The sequence below is a fragment of the Aristolochia californica genome, unplaced genomic scaffold (assembly GCF_029961685.1).
Source record: "Aristolochia californica isolate CCGP_79_NKW_82.1479 unplaced genomic scaffold, dmAriCali1.0.hap1 SCAF_3, whole genome shotgun sequence".
Taxonomy (NCBI): Eukaryota; Viridiplantae; Streptophyta; class Magnoliopsida; order Piperales; family Aristolochiaceae; genus Aristolochia; species Aristolochia californica.
This window is the reverse complement of record NW_027181992.1, coordinates 14518518-14537253: the sequence shown is the minus strand read 5'-3', so window position 1 is coordinate 14537253 and position 18736 is coordinate 14518518.

Sequence of the window (18736 nt, the reverse complement as noted above, 5' to 3'; positions counted from 1 at the left end):
GTGTGAAATTTATCTTGTAAACTATTTGATCTTCACAATGCATTACTACAACGGCAGAATATAGGACCTTGAGGCTAACCTAAATAAATCTTGTTGTTTATTTTTATGCTTGCTTTTGCTTTCTTTTGTGAATTTTATTATTACCTATGGAATCCTAAAATTCAACATGGTATCAGAGGAGTGATCGATTTTTTAGGATTCCAATTACGTTTGATCTACCCATATTTTGTTAGATGCAGCTCAGTGAATGAGTTCTTCTCTCTTAAAAAAATTCAAATACTACTTTGTAGATGATTGGCTGATGCTTTTTTATTTGTTTTCAGACGAGAACCCATATCAATATAAGGCTTTCTGCATTGTGCTTCATTACCCTGCTCGTAAAGGGGGGGTTAAGTCAACTTGAAGGACGAGATGATCTTCAACCACATAACGCCCTTCAACACTTGAAGTCGTTAGTGGAGCGCAGATGAAGCTTCATCTCGATGCAGGGGATGAAGGGGTCCTTCATCTCCACGGTTTAATTTCAATCATGTGGAAGAAGGCCCTTTTTGATCTTCTTCGAATTGAAGGACGGGCAACGCTCAAATTTTTCCCTCTCTCTCCTCGCACCCCCCATTGCGCGTTGTCCTCTTTCTTTTTTCTTCCTCTCTCCCACACTCCCTTCCCTCTCTCGTCTCCCTGCGCCCCTGACGTTGATCTCATCCTTCGTCTCCCTGTGCCCCCGACGTTGATCTCGTCCTTCGTCTTCGGCCACCATCTCAGTTCCCTCTCGTCTCTGGCCTCAACACTTGGTCTTCATTTGGCCTCGCCCTCTCTCTCGCACCCCCTCTTGTCTCCGTGACTCCCTCTCTTCTCTCGGACTCGCTCTCTCTCGCTTCTTTCTCTCTATTCCCTCTCGACCTCCCTTTCTTATCTATCTTCTCCCTCTCTTCTCCCTTTCGGCCTCCCACTCCCTTCTCTCTCTGGCTAGTCTCCTTTCCCCCGAAAATACCTTCCGATGTAGTTCGATTTCCCCTTTTCCATTTCGATTTTCTTTGATTTTGGACATTTGGCCATCGATTGTTTAATATCTACTTCATTTAGGCATCGATTTCACCCTTCGGCTTCGGATTTCCCCAAATTTCAGAAGGTATGCCTAAACCCTAATTTTTTTTCATTAAATTATGTTTTATTTGATTTAAATTTATTTTCAGTGCGTAATTGGGGGTTATTTGTGCATTATTTTTGGATTTAGGGTTACGGTTTATAGTCTAAATTCTTGATTCGTGTATAGATTATTTTTAGGGTTTGCTGCTCGGTATTTAAGGGTCCAGTAATTAGGGTTTAGGGTTTATGGTTAAGGATTTAGGGTATTTTAGGGATTAGGGTTTTTAAGGGTTTTTAAGCTATAAGGTTTTTTGGGTTTAGGGTTTGGAATTAGGGTGTAGGGTTTAGGGTTTAGGGCTTTTAATGTATTAAGTCTTGGAATTAGTGTTTAGGGTTTAGAGTTTAGTAGGTGATAGGGTTTAGGGTTTGATGGTTTAGTTTTTTTTTTTATGGTTTGTGTTTCGGGTTTAGGGTTTATGCTAAGGGTTTAGGGTATTTTAGGGATTAGGATTTTTAAGGTTTTGGGGGTTTTGTGTTTTTAAGCTCTAGGGTTTTTTTATGTTTTGGGGGGGGGGGGGGTTCGGGTTTAGCATTTTGGGCTTTTAAGGCATTAAGTTCTGGAATTAGTGTTTAGGGGTTTTTAGTCCAATTCAAACAAGGTTGAGTCGCCTACACGGGCGTCCATTGGCCAACGAAACCCGACCCCCATCACTGACAAGGTACAGTTCATAGTGACTGCGAAGTTATATGGGGCTCTACTAGAGGTCTTCTGTGAATTTGGATTTGATGTGTGTTTGTTTTCATTGTTTAGTGCATATGCATTAGTGAAAATAATTTAATTAATTTTGAAATGTGTGAGAATGTTGTTGAGAATTTTTGAGAAGTGCTATGAAATGTTTTTGCCATGTGGTGAGGAGATTCGGGTATTATACATATCCACCACATGGTATTTTTTTTATGGTTTGTGTTGGTATTTTTTTATGGTTTGTTTTTTCGTGACGAGTAAAGGTTGTCTGATAAAGTTTTTCCGTGAGGACCGTCTCAGATTTAGATTATACATGGCTGCAAGAAGACAGCCAAGTGGTCGAACATATGATATTTGGACATTCAATGATGATAGCAAAATGCTCGATCTCTTGGTCGAGCAGGTCAATCTAGGAAAAAAGTTGTCTAACGGGGTGTGGAAGCATGAGGACATGGACTGTGTAAATAAGTTCAATGAAGACACAGTCATGAAAAAAACTGTTGAGCAGGTGAAGAATCGAACAACAACATGAAAGAAAACATATCAAACGGTAATGAGCTGTATCAACACTAGTGGGTTTGGTTGGGATGCAACCACATAATGAGTTACTACATGTAATTCTGTATGGCTTGATTACATAAAGGTCAGTAAATCTGTATGGCTCGACTACATGATGTACTATAAAATATTTTTTATGTTTTTCGCGTTAGTATAACTCTATTCCAAGACGTCTAAATGATGTTTTATTCTTGTAGAAACATAAAGATGCTGAGAACTACAGACGTGAAGGCTGCCCCCTGTACGACAAATTAGTTGTGGTGGTGGGAAACACAATAGTGGTAGGGTCAGAAGCTGCTAAACAGGAAATTTCAGTATTCCCCTTGTCGTCCAGGTATTTCATCAAACCACTGCCCGTCCTCTGCCAATTTGCTTATCACCTCTGAATTAGCTCCAACCTGACTATCTAGTGGAGCCCATTTCTGCACTGGAATAGCAGCAGCACACAACAATTTGTGGAAGAACCCAAGTGTTGTAAGATACCCCCGAATCCAGTGTGCCAACGTGATTGCTGTCCAGCACGTTAATGTCCGTTGTGCAACCAAAGAAGCAGCGGTAGACTCCTCTGCACCACTGGAATCATACTTCCCTTTTCCAGCATTCATGGTTATTGCCTTGATTGCATGCAAATAGCCAACTACATCCTCAAGAAGCACCTCGGCTGGGCTGGCTAGCAGCAGTGCATGCTGGACTGCCACAACAGCCTTGTTTGCTTGGCTGGCTGACAGCAGTGTATGCTGGACAACCACAACACTCAACTGGGTTAAGAGAGCCTTTTCTGGGTTTAAAGAATTCAATGGAGTGGAACTTCCTCTCTGCCCATAAACACTGCCATACTCCTGGCCTAAATATGACCTATCAGTTGTCTTGTTTCCAACTTGTTTTCACAGAGCTGGACAGCAGTAATCAGTGCAACATGTTCCTGATTCTCATCAGCTATAGATGCACCCTGTGATTTGTTGCCATTTTCTTCTACATATTCCAGGTTTTACTCATCTTCATCACTTCTAACCAGTTTTATTTTTTTTTGTTGAACCCATTGCTGCATTGCCACCACAGTAGCAATTTGAAAAATTGGAACTGGCTCTCCTGCCCACCCCAAGAATGCAACAGCAGCAGAAATTTGAAACTATTGAACCCATTACTGCATTGCCACCACAACAGCAATGTGAAAAATCGGAAGTGGTTATCCTTTTCTCATTACTACAGCACTTGTAGTTTTTCCATATTCGCCAAATAGTTTCTTCAAATCTTCATCCCCAAAAGGCACACTAGGTTGAAGAATTATGACAAACAATGGTCGAACATCATACAATTCATCCAAAAAAAAAAGATATCACAACTTTTTTAAATGGACTGTTACAGCTAGAAAAATGACCCAAAACAGCCAAGTTGTTGCTGTATTCATTCACCATGAATGCAATCTTATCATTAGATACAACACTAATGCACACTTCTGCCTTCTCAAAGTTAACAAAGACAAAATATTGGGAATTCCCATCTCCTTCTCTCATGACTACAGACATGGGACCCAAAAAATTAAGCCCCTCAACAGCTAGAGCAACATCTGTTGCCTTCTCAAATTTAACGTGCTTATCATGCAGGAGCATCCCATTAAGCAAAAACAGATACGGGACATGCACTTTGCTGGTGGTCTCGTCTATAGAAAAATTAAACAGCCCCACATTGTCAATTGGGCGACGAACATACGCATAGGTACTGTGCGCATCAACAGAAAAATAGAGTCCCCCAACAAAAATTTTCTGAGATACTCTACTGTTTATGGCAATAAAAAAATAAAACAGCCTCCATGCAATTTTTATTTTCTTTTCCTGGAATCCCCAAAAAACATTCTCTTGTATTGGAGAGACTTCATCACACTACGAATTTGTTCATCTTACTGCAAGATTGAATGCAAAAATGAGGTTGCCAATACTTACCCCACCCAATTTGGAAATTGGGTTCCCTCCATTCTGCCGAGAGGTGGATTGCGAGTAGGAGGAGGTGGCCGGAAATCAAATCCCACCGGAGCCAATGGAGCATGCTCTTCCTTAGGTGGCGAACAGGAGGACGTCGTGGCATCCCCGCTAGAGGATTTTTCAACACATGGTTCGAGAAGCATTCTGGCGCCCCTTTTTCCTGTCGCCCTTTCTCCCTTTTCCTCTGCACCATGTTGGCTGCCAGATCGATAGACCCCGACGGAAAGGCGTTGCGGTTGGGTGTCCGCTGAGCTTTTTCGCACGGTGAACAGCACCCCTTAGGGCCTTCTCCTCTGGGCGATTTTATTTGTGTTGCCTATGGCAGACATCTGGTTTCCCGTGATAAGGGGGTTGTGGAATACCTCTCCGACTTCCAAAAATTGGGGTCTCCACCCTCTGATTGTAGAAGGTCTGAGTCTGAATTCGGATTTGTGTCCTTCTCGGAGATTTCCATGGTTTCCTTTTTCGGATTTGAGGTCGCACTCAAACCTTCCATAGGGACTTCGGTTGGTAAACATGATGAAATTTGTAATTTTTTTGGCCCGTGGCCAGTTTTCCCATCCAAGACAGCGTTTGCTGCCTCTCGTTCGGTGCTTATTTCGTGCTCGAAGATTTGAGGTTGTATGACCTTTTCTTGGCAGCCAGTTGTTTCCTTGCATAAATTTTTTTAATGAAAGTTGCACGCTATTCATGTATTATTTCCCCTTCATTGAGAATACCCTGTGCACGTTCTTCTGCCACTTCTCTGCGCAATTCTTTGCGCATGGTCATCCATTCTTCTAGGGATAATTCTTAGCACATGGCAATCCATTCTTCTAGGGAATGGCTCATTGTGTTCCCGCTCTGATACCAGTTATTGTGGTCCTGGATCTGAAACATGGATTTGTAAGGAGGAGGAAGAGGAAGACGGAGATCAAGCCAAAGGGAAACTTGAAAACCCTAGGTTCGTTAAGGAGAACGCATACCCTTGAGCTCGTTGAGGAGAACTCAAAACCGTGTTTAACCTAAAATTCAATGTTTGTCTTTCTCATTACTCTTACCCCTTAAATATGGTTCACCCTTACAGGGTTTAAGATAAAATATTACAAAAATACCCCTATAAATAAAATATTCCAAAAATATCCCTATGGCCTAAAACTGAATTAAAATAAAGTAAATTAAAGAAAAATAATTAAAATAATAATATTATTGCGTGCCTAACATGATGTAGCATATATTGATGCCACCTCTTCTTCAATAATAATCTCTCATCCAAAGAGAGATAATAGCAGCAACTATATATAACATGACCATCTTCCAACTCATAAAACAAGAACCAAAATAATAAACTTTGTCGAAGGACCCATGAAATAATCATAATCTGATATCAATATTTTTTCTTAGATGGAAAAGATTCATCTTTTGTGCTCCCCTTTTCTTGAATATTTTGGCCACGTAGACTCATCCACAATATATGGAATAAAATACATCTTTCTTGTACTTCTTCTACTTCTCCCTTTCAAGTTGGGAGGTAATGGCAGTGATCCCAGCTTGAACCAAATATCATAGATGTAGTAATAAACCCAAATAAAAGAGATGTATAAATAAGCCCTCAAACTAGGGAGAAGTGAAAATTTTTCCTGATATATCAACTCAAAAAGTGACACAAAACAATCAACTTAAATTCGGATTTTCAATGTAACAGGATACCAGCTTGACCTTTGATTTTTCAATGCGAATATTTCTTTAAATATAGATCAGATTGACATGAAGTTTTCTCCTTCTAAAAGTAAAATTTAATACCTTTCATCCAAGTATAACTTCTCTTCATAAATATAATTATCATAAGATAAATGATATGATATATTTCGGTCTCTATCATTTGGCTGAACTAAGTATTGTTTCTCCTATTTTTCAAGATTGACCATTGACTCTTCCAAAATCAATATCTATTTATAAAAAAATCATATGGAGAATTAGTTGAATATTTTAGAAAATAGACTTAAGTATATTTATTTTGATCTATAATTCTCCATACAAAGTCTTTTTCTTGATAGCATAAAATAATTCGAAAGTTAAGGCTTTCTGCTACCGCTTAAACCTCTTTTTCTATCTGAACTTTGCTGCTTCAAATATCGATTTCACTGTGTAGATAACTCATATAAAAAATTGGTTGAATAGGTAAAATAATAGACTTACAAATATTTCTTTTGACATATATTTATCCATATAAATTCTAGTTTTTGATATCAAAAAATACCTCGAAATCTGAAGATTGTTGCTGCTCCTCGAACCTTTTTAAAATCTGACCTTTGCTCATTCAAATATCGATATCTCTCTGTATATAACTCCAATTGGAACAAAAAATTTAATTTCGAAATTATACTCAAATATATTTCAATCAATATATAATTTTCAATATGAGAAACTCCGTATAGAGGAAAAGAAAGGCAAATCAAACTACAAGTGTTGGGACTGACTTAGGGTTTAAGGTTTAGAGAAAAGGATCTTGTTATCTCTGTGGGTTGACCAAGTCAACTCACAGAACCTGATCTGATACCATGTTGAATTTATGGAAAAGAGAAAAACTTCATTGACTTATTTTAATCAGTGTATATGAACCTCTATTTATAATAGAGGATGGTAGTAGAGTCCAATTACAATAAACTACCTTTGTCCTAATTACACCCAAACTCTAACACTTAAATATAAGTCCTAGCAAAATTAAATGACTCAATATAGAGAATAGACAAACATAAATCAAACAAGAACTCTTCTAGGACGTCACCATAAGATAAAGATGCCTTTGTGCGTCCTTCTTGATCTTCCAACTGATGTGATAAGGATGTCAGCTCATGGTAATCATTGTGGGTCCTACTTCTTATGTGTTTGGGCCCATCTTGTGGGCCTTCCTTGGTTGTGTGGCCCATCTTATAATACTCTTAGATATGTGGGCCTTGGTCATGTAAGCTTGGGCATATCTTCCAACAAATGAACTATGTAGAATGACTCTAGGTTAACGTGGAAGAAGAAGAAGAGAAGAGAGAGAAGAGGGAGAAAGGAGAAGGACATTAGAGAGTAGAGTTTTGATTAAGGGAAGGAGAGAATGCATCAAGGGAGAAGAGAGGTGGTTGGACGATTTCTCAAAGAGAGGAGAAGACTTGAATGCCTTACCTCTTAGCCAATGCTCTTATTTATAGTATTTCAAAGCCCTTAGGGTTACAACTCAATAGATTAAAAGACATATTATGACAATGTATTTACATATTCATGCTATCCTTATGGAACATACCATAAATAACCACTTTGCCACTCCTTTGACATGTGGGCATCTAGCCTTGAAGTTGTGGGCTTGAGCCCATCCTCCAAGACTCCCCTTAAAGCTGGTGGAGAAAATACATCATAAATACCCAACTTGCCACTTATATAAGATAGAATTTTGGATGTAGCCAGTTTGGTGAGGATATTAGCTAAATGCTCTTGAGATGAAACATACTTAAGAGAAATTATTCCTACTTGAAACTTTTCCCGTATAAAATGACAATCCACTTCAATATGTTTCTATCTTTCATGGAAGACTGGATTTGACGAAATGTGAATAGCTACTTGATTATCACAATGTAGGCCCATAGAGCCCCCTTTATAAAATCCCAATTTGGTAAGAAGAGTCTTTATCCATAAAAGTTCACTTACAATGTGGGCTATAGGTCAGTATTATGCTTCAGCACTAGATCTTGCAACCATGTTTTGGTTTTTGCATTTCCATGTGACCAAGTTTCCCCCAACAAGGGTACAATACCCAATCATAGATTTTCTATCAGTGGGTGATCCAACCCAATCTGTATCTAAGAAGCCTTCTATATTGAAGTGATCATGTTAGTTATATAGCAATACTCTTCCTGGAGCACCTTTTAAGTATCCTAGTATTCTCTCCAACACTTGCTAGTGAGTAATTTATGGTTTGTGCATGAATTGACTTACCACGCTCACAACATACGATATATCTAGCCTGGTTACCATGAGATAGATCAATTTTTCCACAACTCTTTGATATTTTCCAATGTCAACATCTTCTCCAGTTGTGGCACACAATTTTTCATTCTCATTCATAGGTGTATCAACTGATCTACAACCCTTCATTCCTGTTTCTTCAAGAAGATCTAAGACGTATTTTTTTTAGACAATACTATTCCATTGTTTGACTGAAGGACTTCTATACTCAGAAAAATTTTGAGCTTACCCAAATCTTTAATTTTGAACTCTTGACATATCATATTTTTCACTTCTTGTATATTATGAGCATCATTCCCAGTCAAGATAATATCACCAACATACATGGCCAATAATATCTTCCCTTTGATAGTACTTTTAATATATACTGAGTGGTAATCAATCGAGCACCTATGAAAGCCAAATCGTAGAAGCGCTTGACTGGATTTATCAAACCAGGTCTGAGGGCATTGTTTAAGACCATATAAAGATTTCTTTAATCGGCATATGGACTCCACCTCAACCACATATCCTGTGGTTGAACCATATAAATTTCTTCCCATATATCACCATTTAAAAATGCATTTTTACATCAATCTGATATACTGGCCAGGATGAGTTAGCAGCAATAGAGAGGATGATACGTACTGAGTTCAGTTTTGCAACCAGAGAGAAAATCTCTTCATAATCTATCCCATATCAATGATTATAACCTTTTTAAACAAGGTGTGCTATAAGGCGCGCAACCGACCCATCTAGGTTGTGTTTCACCAAAAAAACCAGCTACAACCAACCAATCTTTTCCCTTTTGGGAGCGATGCTAATGTCCATGTTTGATTTTCATATAATGCATGCATTTCTTCCTCCATAGTGGCCTTCCATCCTGGATGCTTCAGGGCCTCCTGATAGGATTGTGATATGGAAACAGACAAAAGAGAAGCAAGAAACTTAACACACTCATAACATAAGTGATGAGAAGGCACAAAATTGGCAATTGGATGAGACGTAGTACAAGAATGGTTTTCCTATCATAATACAATAGGCCGAGTATCAAATTCAGGTCCAAACATAGGAGGAGGAGAAAGACTTACCTCGGGAGGATCGGACAACTCCACAAGTGAGGGGACGGCCGGTGCATATGGGGTTGAGTAATATCTTCATTAAATGGCACAAGCGGGCATGGAGTGGTAGGAGGAAATTTAAACCCTAGAGGAGCCTCATGTGAGGAGTAGAAGGAAGTGTCTTAAAAGAAAGTCACATGCCGAGATACCATCAACCTCCAAAGTGTAGGATTATAACAAATATATCCAATAAAAGTAGGGTACATTCATAGAGTAGAGGATGCCCCGAGCAACTTCAAGGAGGTGATGATTCTTTCTTTCAGCGACACCACTATGTTGAGGGGTATAGGCACATGATGTTTGATGAAGAAGCCCATTACCCTCACAAAATGATTTAAACTCATTAGACAAATATTCCTTAGCATTATCGAATCTAAGGATTTGAATTTTTTTCTAAATTGCTATAGAACCATTGCATGAAAGTTTGTAAAAATAGAAAGAATTTATGATTTTTCTTTAAAAAAAAATAACCAAGTCACTCGAGTAAAATCGTCCACAAAAGTAACAAGATATTGATTCTGAGAAATGTTAGAGACCTTAAAGGGGCCCATACATCATAATTTATTAAGGCAAATGGAGTAGTACTAGTTGTTGTAAGATGAGGAGAATATGTTCTCCTAACATGCTTACTTAATTGGCATGCCTCACAATTGAAATTAGATAAATATTTAAGAGATAGAACTAAAGAATGAAGTGACGAGGTAGATTGAAGACCAAGCCGGCTGTGCCATAGTTGAGCCTCGAATGTAGTGGAGGAAATAACAGCTACTGGTGGAAGAGCAAAATAGTATAAACCCCTTTTTTTATGGCCACCACCAATCACCTGTTTCGTACTTAGATCCTAAAATATACACGAAGATGGTGAGAAGTTGACAAAACAATTCAATTGTTTGGTTAATTGACTACCAGAGAAAAAATTTAAGGAAAATTGAGGAACAAATAACACATCTTGGAGAGGAATAGACACAGTAAGAGATGAGGAACCCTTTCCAAGTACCTTGGTTTGGGAACCATTAGCAATAGTGACAAATTTATGAGGAAGACATGGAGATAATGAATGAAGCATGTGTTTGTTACCTAACAAGTGTTCGGAAGCCCCAGAGTTAATGATCCAAGAGGAAGGGGTTGAAGAGGAAGAAAGCATACTTGAGGCAATGGTAGTGGCAGTAGTAGGGCCTGGTGGAGTAGAGGATTGATCGGATAAGGATTCCAGCTTTTGAATTGCAACATAGTCTTCCGCAGAAATATTCACATTTGCCGAATGAGAATCAGTCCTATCCTCCTTTTTTTCAACATTAACTGAGGTTGGATTGGTTGTTGCCCAATCAGGCTTGCCATGGAGTTTCCACATGAATCCACAAGGTGGTTCTGACGACCACAGTAAGTGCACAATCTAGACTCAGTGCGGGAATGGGTCGAATCCGTTTGACCACCTCTATTGTGGCATCCTCATGTATTTTTGCTTCTTCCTTGAAATGGGGATGATGTGCCTCGATTACCAGAGAACATAGCTGATGGAGAATCAATCAGAGAAGGAGGAGATGGATCTGGAATCTATAAGAACGTAGCATTGATGTCATCAAAAGAGGGAAGCGCAGAGCAACTAAGAAGTTGAGTCTTAGCCACCTCTATATACGGCTTAATATTGGTAAGGTAAATAGCCGTTGCCAGAGCCTTGCCCTGTTTTTCTTGAACAACAATGTCGAGAGAGTATGGTCGAGCAATTTTCCATTCTTGGAGAAGGCCACGAAACCAAGCAAAAACTCATGAATATTATCTCCTTGTTTGGTAGCCAGCAAACTTTGGAAAACATCATATACTCTTTGCAAGGAGGTGGTACTGGAATTGAGCTTAACACTTGTGTCCCAAATATCCTTGGAAGTATCCAAGTGGACCACATTGTTAGCAACATGCTCTTCCATGTTGTTAATAAGCCAACCGATAACAATGTTATCATTTTTGACCCATTTACAGTAGACTTCATCTTCTTCATCAATTGGAGGAGGGATTTGGATAACATGACTGAGAAGGTCATGAGTAATGAGAACCCTCCGTACCGATTGTGACTAGCTGAGGTAATTGGAAAGACCTCTTAGTGGAATTGTAGTAATTCGGAGTATGTCACTCTTATTACTCATAAGTCCACTCTCCATGTTGACGCAAATCAACTAGTGAGGTCAGTTATCAAAGGGGCTCAAATAAAAATTACACAACGTAATTTGAAGCACCCGTAGACCAAATTAGCCCCCAAAAAGAATATTTTCTCGAGAATAATCACCAAATCATGGAAAAATTGGTGCTTTTGTCAAGTGATAACAAGAACCAGCCACTACTCAACTTCTCTTATATTTATCACAAAAAAATAGAGAGAAGAGAATAGATGCAACTCTTATCCTTAATCCAAACTCAAACACATAACCGAAAGCAATGGGAAGATTTCAACACACAAAAAAATTCAATTGTTGAAGTTCAAACGCAAAAATAATAGGGATAAGTGAGTGTTGGCATTTCATCAAACATATAACGGTTATCCAACAACATAACACACTCCCATGAGTAACATTAAATCATAGAATTGAGAGCAACATATGCTGGAATCCCATATCAACAATGATTGATTCCCGTTACATAAAGGTAACTAAATCCAATTAACAAACATAAAAAAAAACCTTTGATGATTCATGTAATTTTGATACAAGATGATCAACACTACAACATCCTTTTAGTCATACAATATAGATCTTCATAATATTTATGAAGATTATCTTGATTTGACGTGAATCAAGAATTCAAGAAGAGGGAAAAATTAAAACCTTAAAGAGAGAATAAAAAAAACCAAGATTTTACTTATCGTTTCATGGCAGAACTCCTTCTATAAACAACTTCTTGAATGGATGACATAAGTAATTGAATAAGGATCCTAACCTCCATGCTCTGATACCATGTAGAAGTTAGGACCCCATGAGAATGACTCTAGGTTAACGTGGAAGAAGGATAGAAGAGAGAGAAGAGGGAGAAAGGGGAAGGACGTTTGAGAAGAGTGTTTGGATTAAGGGAAGGAGAGAATGTGTCAAGGGAGAAGAGAGGGTGGCTGGACGATTTCTCAAAGAGAGGAGAAGGCATGAATGCCTTACGTCTTAGCCAATGCTCTTTTTTATAGTGTTACAAAGCCCTTAGGGTTACAACTTAATAGATTGAAAGACATACTAAGATAATGTATTTACATCCTCATGCCATCCTTATGGAACATACTATAAATAACCAGTTTGCCACTCCTTTGACGTGTGAGCTTCTAGTCTTGAGCTTGTGGGCTTCAGCCCATCTTCCAACAAACTATTAAACACATTGTCAAGTGATGAACATATGTTGTTATGCATATTTGTTTCAAACAAACTTTTCTTCATTTAGAATCTATTAATGATGATGATCTATTAAAACTCTATTTGGGATGAAATTAAAGTTTTTGATTGTTAATAACAATATTAACAACAAGGTGCTTTCGTCATTTAAATTTTCTATTAAAAAAAGTTGTTGTCATTGTCAAAATTTCTATTGATGAAGAGATTTTCTAGTCTTTAAAAGATAAAAAACATTTCACCTTTATAACTATTTAACTAGTAAACTTTGATTATTGTTGTAAAACAACTTGAAATGACGAATTGCTTTCTTTTTTCAAATTTTTTTTGGCAAACTTTTATTTTTGTCACTAAAATGTCTTGCAAATGGACTTGATTGAAAATTTTGCCGCAAAAATATTTTTGATGAAACACTAAGTTTTAACAATATTTTTTTTTCATATAACTTTTTTTTTCTGTTCTTTGCCATTTATTCATGTTATATCATATGTTATTTCTATCTTTTAAAAGGTATAGTGTGGATGTGCTTCTATCGATTGGCTTTCTTGGGTCTTTCTCTACTTTTTAGTTATTCATTGGGCATGCATGACATGGTAGTACAGTAAATATGGAGGTGGAGTAGTAAAACTAGGGGTGGCATCAAATCAAGCCGCTTCGCGAATAGCTCAAGCTCGACTCGGATTTGGTTCAGTTCGGCTCAATTCGAAAACATTTTGAATCAAGTTCAAACAATGGTTCGTCCTCATTCAAGTAACTGAGCCGAACTCGAGTGAGCTGTAGTGAGGTTCACGATCTTGCGAGTCGGCTTGGTTACTAAATAAATCCCCTTTCACCATTTGAGACTCGACAGCAACAAGAGGGGAGCTTCGTTTTAACTTTCCATTTTGATTTCGAACTATTTTGAAATCAAAACTTTCAGTCTTCAAAACTCTCTTTCGAAACTTTCGAGAGAAAAAATTGGTGATGCATGCTACCCTTAAGATGATGATTGCCAATTTTCATCCTCGATAAGGCTCTTTCTACCCTATCCCTCAACTTTTTCATCTCTCAACCGGATGAAACCGACTTCTAGTGTTCATGATGGAGTAAATTTGAAGAATTTCATCAATAAACAAACAAGACATCAAAAAAAAAAAAAAAAAAGACAATGTTCAATTCAGGATTGAATATTTTCTGATCGAAAATAGAAATTAGGCAATTTAAACAAAAAAAAATTAATACTGTACCACCATTTTTCCTAGTATTTTTCGAATAAAATATAAAAAAAATATTCCATAGAACTAACCTCTAACAGTGGAGAGGACGGAGGTGGAGCAAAGAGCATAGAACAACAAAAAAGACAAGAAGCACCAAAAGAGCATGTTTTCATAAAGAAGGAACTAGCGCTCCCGTCTCTTCCGATCCTTCATGCTTCCCTCTTCCTCCCCCGAAATCAATCACTACAACGCCCAACTCCACCTCAACAAAGTCATTCATCCAAAGAAAATAGAAAACCAGCGGTGAATTCCAGATTTCGGCGATACGATGTTCCCTCATCTTATAAGAGGAAGTGTCGACGAAGCCACTCTGGACAAGGTTTAACGGTATAGCGGTAACCCTAGCTTTTAAGGGGCCTTTTATATAGTCAGGCAAATAAGCTGGCCCCTTAGAAGATGCCAGCATAGCGGACACTTGAGTTTGGCACTCGTGTTACATTTTTTGCCTCTTATCTGATAGATTAGTTTGGGTTAAGTTATAGAAACATCATGTCCAGATGAGCTTCTCCATATCTGGGTCTTACCTTCCGTTTTGTGGCCCTACCTAGTGCTTAGCATATTAGAAAAATATCTAATTTAACATTTGGTTCGAGCAAAATTTTATGCCTTTTGTTCTTGTTGCTGATAAATTATATGAAAGTTAAACTAATTCTAAAACTACCAATTCAATCATAGCCAGCAGTCCATTGACGAAAGGATGAGGCCTCTTTTAGTCTCTCCCTCCTCTAGCTCCATCTAGACCACATACTAATGAAAAACTTGTGCAATTAACATCATATTTTAATAAGGGGAAGATGTGTATAAAAGTCATATTTTGGGGGGGTTAGTCCAAAATGATCCAGAATGAATTACACCCGTATTACTTAGTTTGTTAGATTATTCTATTAGTGTAGAATGAATTTCACTTCTTTTGCATCACGTCAGGTAATCGAATCAAGCAAAAATCGAGGAAAGCTGATTCAGACATTTTTCTGAACAAAAAACATGAAGCGTTGGACGGGCGTTCCCACCCCCCACCCCCCTGCGAAAATGACTACAACCCCCAGCTCCACCTCAACAAATTCATTCATCCAAAGAAAATAGAAAACCAGCGGTGAATTCCAGATTTCGGCGATATGATGTGCCCTAATCTTATAAGCAAAAGAGTCGATGAAGCCACTCTGGACAAGGTTTAATGGTATAGCATTAACCCATGCTTTTAAGGGGAATTTTATATAGTCAAGCAAATAAGCTGGCCCCTTAAAAGCTGCCAGCATAGCGGACATTTGAGTTTGGCACTCGTGTTACATTTTTTGCTTGTTATCTGACAGATTAGTTTGGGTTAAGTTATAGAAACATCATGTCTAGATGAGCTTCTCCATACCTGGGTCTTACCTTCGGTTGTGTAGCCCTACCTAGTGCTTAGCATATGAGAAAAATATCTAACTTAACATTTTGTTCAAGCAAAAATTTTATGCCTATTGTCCTAGTTGCTGATAAAGTATATGAAAGTTAAACTAATTGTCAAACTACCAATTCAGTCATAGCCATAAGTCCATTGATGAAAGGATGAGGTCTCTTTATGCCTCTCCCTCCCCTAGCTCCATCTAGACCATATACTAACGAAAAACTTGTGCAATTAACAACATATTTTAATAAGAGGAACATGTGTATAAAAGTCACATTTTGTGTATAAGTCATGTTTTTAAATAAGTCACATTGGCATAATAAGTTAAGCGGAGTATTTTTTTTATCAGACATTAATAAGTTTTCTATTTAGTGGCAAAATTTTATTGTCGTCACTAAAATGTCTTGCAAAAGGACTTGCAATGAGATTTTTGCCACAAAATGTTTTTGGATGAAGAACTAACTTTTTTAGAAAATTTTCTTTTCAAAGAGTTTTTTTTTTTTGTAATTTTTTGTTTGTTGCGGATATGGTTCTTGGCGGTTGGCTTCTCCGTGTCTTTCTCTACTTGGCTGTGTTTTCAGTTATTCATTGGGCATGCCTGACATGATAGTACAGGAAATATGGAGGAGGACCGGTAAAACACTTGTGAGTATTTTAGGCTCCTGGGACCAAAAACATAATTGGACCATGAAAAAGTACATGTTGAGTTGGGTCTGCTCGGTTTTCACAGATTTAATGTTAGTACCTCGGCAGTAAAGAAATCCTGCTGGGTTTGAAACGGAGGCGAGTGGGCGTGATTGATCACATTTGGTCCTATTTTAGAAGCATGAAAATTTGCCATTTCTATTTGTTGTTTCTACACATCCAAAGTGAGACGCAGAACAAGATCACATTTTTTGTTTTAGCTATAGTTATTTCGGTGCCGTGGTGTTCGACAGTCAGCTTTTGACGACCTTCACGTCGTCTCTCTATCTCGCTGCTCTCATCGCCTTCACAAACAAGGCTTATGCGGATCAAGATCAGTTGTCGCCCTTATGCTCCTTGTAATTGCTATCTTCTCTTTATACTTATGGAAGCAGTGTCAGCTTTCTCATTATGAAGCAAAGGGATGACAACGACTAATCCAAGAGGCAGACACTCTACCAATCAATAGCAACAGGAAGAAATTTGTAGACTGCTAGCGTGAAGAAAGAGGATCAGATGAATTGGATCAGAGCAACAAGAGTTGCTTGGATCACGAGTTATCAGAGGAGATAGAATAATCTATATAACAAAGAATAATCAACCAAAGGAATAAAAGTAGTAATATGAGCAAGGAAGGCAATACAATTTAACTAAAGGAAGCAAAAAAAAAAAAAAAAACTATGCACGTGTATTAAGAGATTAAAAAAATTCTAACAACGGACGAGAATGAACTTTGAAAACCCATAGTCGGAGTCCTGAAAATCAAAGCTGTGATACCATGTTGATTTTCAAGACTCCATGGATTTAGCTCATGGAGAAAAAGGTGAGAAACCCATAGGGAGAAAACTGGAGGAAGAAGGGTTATGGACTTGATGATTCCTAACCCTCCCCCTAAAGCTCTATTTATAGATTTATGAAACTACTGTATTAAAATAATACCCCTAAACTTAGGGTTTTAACCCTGAAACTTTAACTTAATTACATCAATGCCATCTCTATGAGATGACCCTTTATTTACCCTCCTGCCATCTATGTATGTGGGCCTATGGGCCTTCTCCTTGATCTGTTGGCCTTGAGCCCATCTTCTTTATCTCTTGGTTGCATGGGTCTTCCTTGGTCTTATGGGCTTGGGCCCATATTCTAATACACTTGGATATGTGAGTCTTCCTTGGTTGTGTGGGCTTGGGCCCTGTCTTCCAACAATCTTGACTTGACGTGAATCAAGAATTCAAGAAGATGGAAAAAATTGAAACCGTAAAGAGAGAATATGAAAAAAATCCAGATTTTACCTATATATTCATGGCAGAACTCCTTCTATAAACAACTTATTGAATGGATGACATTAGTACTTTAATAGGGATTCTAACCCCTATGCTCTGATACCATGTAGAAGTTAGGACCCCTTGAGAATGACTCTAGGTTAACATGGATGAAGAAGGAGAGAAGAGAGAGAAGAGGGAGAAAGGAGAAGGACGTTAGAGAAGAGAGTTTATATTAAGGAAAGGAAAGAATGAGTCAAGGGAGAAGAGAGGGTGGCTGGACGATTTCTCAAAGAGAGAAGGCAAATGCCTTACCTCTTAGCCAATGCTCTTATTTATAGTGTTACAAAGCCCTTAGGGTTACAACTCAATAGATTGAAAGACATACTAAAACAATTTATTTACATCTTCATGTCATCCTTATGGAACATACCATAAATAACCACTTTGCCACTCTTTTGACTTGTGGGCTTCTAGCCTTGAGCTTGTGGGCTTGAGCCCATCTTTCAACAAACTATGAAACACATTGTCAAGTGATGAACATATGTTGTTATGAATATTTGTTTCAAACAATTTCTTCATTTAGAATCTATTAGGGATGAAATTAAAGTCTTTCGTCAATATTATTTTCTATCAAAAAATGTTGTTGTCATTGTCAAAATTTCTAATGAAGAAGATATCTTCTAGTCTTTAAAAGATCAAAAACATTTCACCTTTATAACTATTTAAATAGTAAACTTTGACTATTGTTGTAAAAAATCTTGAAATGATGAGTTGCTTTCTTTTTCAATTTTTTGTGGCAAACTTTTATTTTTGTCACTAAAATATCTTGCAAATGGATTGGATTGAAATTTTCGCCACAATATTTTTTATGAAGCACTAAGTTTTTAAGAAATTGTTTTTTCAAAAAACTTTTTTTCTGTTCTTTGCCATTTCTTCATGCTATATCAAATGTTATTTCTATCTTTCAAAAGGTATAGTGTGGATGTGCTTCTTGTCGATTGACTTTTCTGGGTCTTTCTCTACTTTTTAGTTATTCATTGGGCATGCATGACATTGTAGTGCAGGAAATATGGAGGTGGACCAATAAAACTAGAAGTGGCATCAAACCGATCCGCTTTGCGAATAGCTTAAGCTCACTCAGATTTGGCTTAGTTCAGTTCAATTCTAAAATATTTTGAATCGAGTTCGAACAATAGTTCATGCTCGCTTAAGTAATTGAGCCGAACTCGAGTGAGCTGCGATGAGGTTCGCGATCTTGCGAGACGGCTTGGTTACGAAATAAATCCCCTTTCGCCATTTGAGACTCAACAACAACAGAAGGGGAGCTTCATTT